Below are 5,939 nucleotides of genomic sequence, written 5' to 3' on the forward strand. Positions count from 1 at the left end.
TGCTAAAGAAGCTTGCTTTGCCAGACACATAGAAGGTCTATGGGATTTGTATGAAGCAGCATTGAATGTTTGCTGTCAGCCCGCAGAAAATGAACATGCTGATGTAAAAAGCAATACCGGAACTGCATTAACTGCACACTTCCAACCATCCAGAGCCCCACTTTGTACTTTTGGGGTGAACACCGAAATCTTGCTGCAGCCAATCCTTATTTCCAGCTGCTGCCTGCTCCTGACTCATGGAGCTCCATCTATATACAGAACACCAATACCCAGAGCAGCACTCTGGGGAAGGAGCAGCACACCGCACCGGCTCAGCACACCTGCCAAGGATCAGCACGCTGGAGCCACTTTGAGTTGTTTTATTTAATTTAGGGTTGGTACAGCTAGGTGCATGAACAGATGTACTCAGCATCACTGTAGAGTGCAGCATTTTTTAAATATGTTAATTTTCAGTGCAGCATGTTCATCTTTTGCATACAAAATATGCTGGGTGAGGCTAAAAAAATAAAATTAAGTACACCAGGTCATGAAAATCTTACTGATATATATATACATACAGAGATATATTTTAAATATATATATATATATATATATATATATATATATATATATATATATATATATATATATATATATATATATATATACATACAGAGATATATTTTAAATATATATATATATATATATATATATATATATATATATATACACATACAGAGATATATTTTAAATATATATATATATATAGCCCTCAGGACCCCTCAGTGAAACAAAGGGTGCACAACTGGACACTATTTACAGTGCGAGTACAGAATAAATTGGACTTCAATGTGTTTTTCAGATACATTGCAGGTTTAAGGAATACAACGTTTCCCACCTTGTGAAACATGCTGCATTGTATAGTGGTATCGAGGCTGCTTCACACAGCGCTCACATCAGAACAGAACAACTGTCACCATCAGGACACATCCAATGGTCCCTCACTCCCAGCATCCTTCCTCTGGGCGGGCATGGCAGGTAACCCCTGACACCCAGCCCAGCTATTCTTATAAGGTGATGATATCCTTCTTACAAAATGCTGTTCAACGCGTTTTTGCTCTAACCGTTGCAGGGGTTAAAGTAGCCAATTTGGTCAGAGCATTGCCAAGCCTGTAATGTTCATTTTCTGTGCCCAATGCCAAACTATTGAGCACTTATTATAACTGCCATGCCCTGCACTGGGGTGGGGGGGGGGGGGGTCACTGCATTGGTGTTTAATGGGCATCAGGGGCAGAAGCGGGAAGTTTTAACGTCCCCCAATAATATTTACTGTTCTCCAGATGCAGTGAAATAATCTGTAGACTGTTTGGAAGGGCTTGGTTATACTCAGCATTGCTTTACAGTGCAACATGCTCGCGTGAGATTGATCCCCTATAATACTGCAACACTGCTTCTTTAACTGAAGTGATCTGTACATGTGTAAAAGCAACGTACAGTATCCCCATCACAGCACCCATGTGCGCCATCACATGCATGGAACAGCCAGGGCAAAGGCTTCCAGTGGAGATGGAGGGAGGTGAATGCAAAATCCCATATATAACACATCAGGTGCCTGGATGGCAGGTATATCTGCACCTAGGATCATGGAGCATGGCATCCCACCCAATGCAGGGGGCTGGGGGTACTGATACTGCATGGTGGGTGTACTAGTGATACTACAGTGCATGGGGGGTTTACTAGTGATACTACAGTACATGGTGGGTGTAATAGTAATATAATATTACAGTACAATGTTGGTGCACGTGTGATACTGCATGGTGGGTGTAACAGTAATATTACAGTACATGGGGGTGCACATGTGATACTGCATGGTGGGGTAATAGTATTATTACAGTACATGGTGTGCACATGTGATACTGCATGGTGGGGTAATAGTAATATTACAGTACATGGGGGTGCACATGTGAGACTGCATGGTGGGGTAATAGTAATATTACAGTACATGGGGGTGTAATATAATATTACAGTACATGGGGGTGCACATGTGATACTGCATGGTGGGGTAATAGTATTATTACAGTACATGGGGGGGCACATGTGATACTGCATGGTGGGGTAATAGTATTATTACAGTACATGGGGGTGCACATGTGATACTGCATGGTGGGGTAATAGTAATATTACAGTACATGGGGGTTCACATGTGATACTGCATGGTGGGGTAATAGTAATATTACAGTACATGGGGGTGCACATGTGATACTGCATGGTTGGGTAATAGTAATATTACAGTACATGGGGGTACACATGTGATACTGCATGGTGGGGTAATAGTAATATTACAGTACATGGGGGTTCACATGTGATACTGCATGGTGGGGTAATAGTAATATTACAGTACATGGGGGTGCACATGTGATACTGCATGGTGGGGTAATAGTAATATTACAGTACATGGGGGTGCACATGTGATACTGCATGGTGGTGTAATAGTGATATAATATTACAGTGTATGGGGGGTGCACATGTGATACTGCATGGTGGGGTAATAGTAATATTACAGTAAATGGGGGTGCACATGTGATACTGCATGGTGGGGTAATAGTAATATTACAGTGTATGGGGGTGCACATGTGATACTGCATGGTGGTGTAATAGTGATATAATATTACAGTGTATGTGGGTGCACATGTGATACTGCATGGTGGGGTAATAGTAATATTACAGTGTATGGGGGTGCACATGTGATACTGCATGGTGGGGTAATAGTAATATTACAGTGTATGGGGGTGCACATGTGATACTGCATGGTGGTGTAATAGTGATATAATATTACAGTGTATGGGGGTGCACATGTGATATTGCATGGTGGGTGTAATATAATATTACAGTGTATGGGGGTTCACATGTGATACTGCATGGTGGGGTAATAGTAATATTACAGTGTATGGGGGGGGTGCACATGTGATACAGCATGGTTCTGTTTTATTTAATACAAACCCCCTAAATTTTCCCAATCCCCCTTAGATCTGCCCCATTCTGCCCCTTTCCCAGCACTTACCTGGGAGATGTGCTTCCCCCTCCTTTGCCTCAGTGTAGCCGCATTGACACTGCAGACAGTGCCTTCTCCAACCCTCAGAAATCCCCCAAATCTCCAATTCCCCCCCAAGAAATCAGCCAAAACAAGGGCTAGAAATTCCCAGATCTCCAGCTCTGGTACACAGCACCTACTAAAAAATACTAAAAATAAAATAAAACTGGGTTTTTTTTTTAGGGGGGGGGGGGGTTAGGGATCTTGGAAGATGTCCTCAGCAGTTAAAGATCACCCCCTTCCCGCAGCCCGCAGCCCCCCCTGCGCTGGTAGACAAGCGATCCGTCCTGCTGCGCGTCCAGCGGCTCCCCCGGCGATCTGGATCCGCCTCCCAGTGCCTGTAGCACGGCTGCTTGCCCAGCCTCCTCCCGCTCTGCCTCCTGCTCCTTCCGCAGCTCTGCTCTCTTCCAACGGGGGCGACAGATCCAGCCACTGTACCCTCCACAATACACTGCTGTGCTACAAGCAGATCTGCTCTGGCAATAGTATTAATAATGCTAATAATAATAATAAGGGTACATTGAATGGTAGGTGGATCTTCTTCTGCACAAGGTGCATCTCCTTGGCTTCCTTTATTCCTTAGATTGATACTTGCATGGATCCCCTATGTATTAGCTTGTGCTCCCCTATGCATTGGCTGGTGCTCCTGCCAAGCTGCCCCCTTTATTGCATCTCACAGTAAAGTTTGCTGGAATGGTATTGCAGCCACCACACTGTGTGTGTGTGTGTGAGTGTGTGTGAGTGTGTGAGCCTGCATGTGTGTGCTCATTTGCACAGAGCCACTGCCAATGCTTGCAACTTCCAGCTGACTGGCTTGTGCTTCTCCCTGAGTCCTCCCTCTCCTCCTTGCTCACCAGTCGCATCCAGGATCTGCAGCCTGATTGGGCTAATTGTACATTTTTATTGCCAGCACAGAGGCGATCTCAGGAAACCCAGACCCATATGTTTCCTTCCCTTCTTATTTTCTCTTCTCTCCCCTGTTAGGTGGAGGGGTGGATTAGAAATAAAATATTGTTAAGCACTCACTGCTGAATGATAAGATCATGCAATGTGATGTAATACTGTACAAATGATATTAGAGTTTCATATTATTTATTAATACAGTGCGGCGTATTTTGTGGAATGGGGGGGGGAGGGTTAAATAACGATATGACATTAACACAAACAGGCACGATAGGTAGACAAGCCTTTGCTCCAAAGAGCTTACAATCTATTACAAATCACTATTTAACCCCCGCGCGCACATATTTCTATTTGTAAGTCACAAGTGTCCATCCTTCTGTCACCCTCTCCTACACCCTTTTTGCTACCCGGGCGTGTGATACATCAATATAAAGCTCCTTGCGGGTACTTTGTAGGAAAATTGTCGTCTTGACTCTCCAAACATGGTGACCCCAAATTATCACCAAAAACTCTTTCACCTCCAGTCTCCATCTCTCACTGGGATGTGTTTATTCTACTCTCCCCCCCCCCCTCCCTCCGAAGTTCTTATAAATTACTTCAAAGCTCACCAACACACACACAAAAAACACACACACATAAACACACACACGCACTGGGAATTTCTATACAGTAGCTACGACACAGTGAGACATTTGTGCAAATACTCTGTAACATTCTACGGTGCAAAAGGTAGGGATCCTCTTTCCTTAAAGATGGGGAATCATGCTGCCCCTCTGCAGAACTACTAACACACATATATACATACAGACAGACTCATTTACACTGACGCACTACACGTGCAAAGATTGACACACACGAGTTTATGTACCAAGGCAAAAGTGGCACAATTCTGGGGGCTATGCTACTGCACCACATGTATCAAAGAAAAAATCCCTATTCGTTTCAGTGGGATTTATTTCTTTGATACACAAGGAGGCACATTTTATGCCCCAGAACTGCACCACCTTTGCTTTGATACATGGATAGACCCCATAGTTTAAACAGATACTAAGTGTAGCGGGGTAACCCTGGCTACTGATTTCTTTGGCCTTTCCAGCATCATTAATCCCAGTAAAGAGAGGGTAGTGTTGGAAGTAAATGCTTCAGGGCCTGGTTATGTAATTGCATAGGATGTTAATTAATACAGTTCAGGATTAGCCTGGTACTACAAGGGTTTATGCCTGGTAGGTCGGTTCACAAGCCCCTCCCCTGGGGAGGAGTGGGTTCCTCTAGTTTAGAGTAAGTGGTTCTGGGAGGCAGTCCTGTGTTCCTCTCCCTGCGTGGAGGGAGCACGTCAAAGCTTCTCCTGGATAGGAGTGGGCTGAATCGTTACCCTGTTAGGGGGTTAGGAAGCGGAGGAGGGGTGCTTAGGGCCTCAATCCCTGGGCACTGTATTCGAGGGAATGGAGAATGTCATGCTGGGCTGTACCAAATTAAGATCTGTTGGACTGCCCATGGTGTGATGTCTGATTCTGAGACCAGAGAAAGAGTTGCCTGTGAGAACCATCCCGGCCTTCCCAGGATCCTCGTGGGATGGAGGCGCTGCGCTGAAGGAAGAACAACCGGCTGAAAGCCTGACCTGATGTCTCCCCACAATATCCCGGAGCCCTCGGGCCTTCTGTCATACCAACAGGTATGCACCAGCACCAGAATACACAAGGTAACAACATGATCTCTCGTACAGGGGCGGGAGGGGGGGAACAAGTGCTACATTTGGAGGCACTGCTGGACCGGACTCCCCGTTGAATGAAGCTATGACATGGCTCCCGCCACCCCAAACTACCTCTCCTTATGTGCTGTGTCACAGGGGGCCCTATGGGATCTGAAGGACTGGAACCCCCACCAAAGGGAACTGTGACATGAGGACTCTGGATCTGTTCATATATATGCACGTGCGGTGTCCCAGGGGGCTCTATGGGATCTTGAG

The 5,939-nt window shown here is 45.3% G+C and overlaps 1 protein-coding gene across 1 annotated transcript in view; it reads right to left on the reverse strand.

Moving 5' to 3' along the window:
• PLXNA4 (plexin A4) overlaps nt 1-3,889 on the reverse strand; it is a 796,616-nt gene extending 792,727 nt beyond the window's left edge. Inside the window, exon 1 of the mRNA XM_075599345.1 lies at nt 3,041-3,889. The gene's annotated coding sequence lies outside the window, so the exon portion shown is untranslated. The remainder of the gene's footprint in view (nt 1-3,040) is intronic.
• Nucleotides 3,890-5,939: the final 2,050 nt, after the last annotated feature.

Source organism: Ascaphus truei, chromosome 5, assembly GCF_040206685.1.
Source record: "Ascaphus truei isolate aAscTru1 chromosome 5, aAscTru1.hap1, whole genome shotgun sequence".
Classification (NCBI taxonomy): Eukaryota; Metazoa; Chordata; class Amphibia; order Anura; family Ascaphidae; genus Ascaphus; species Ascaphus truei.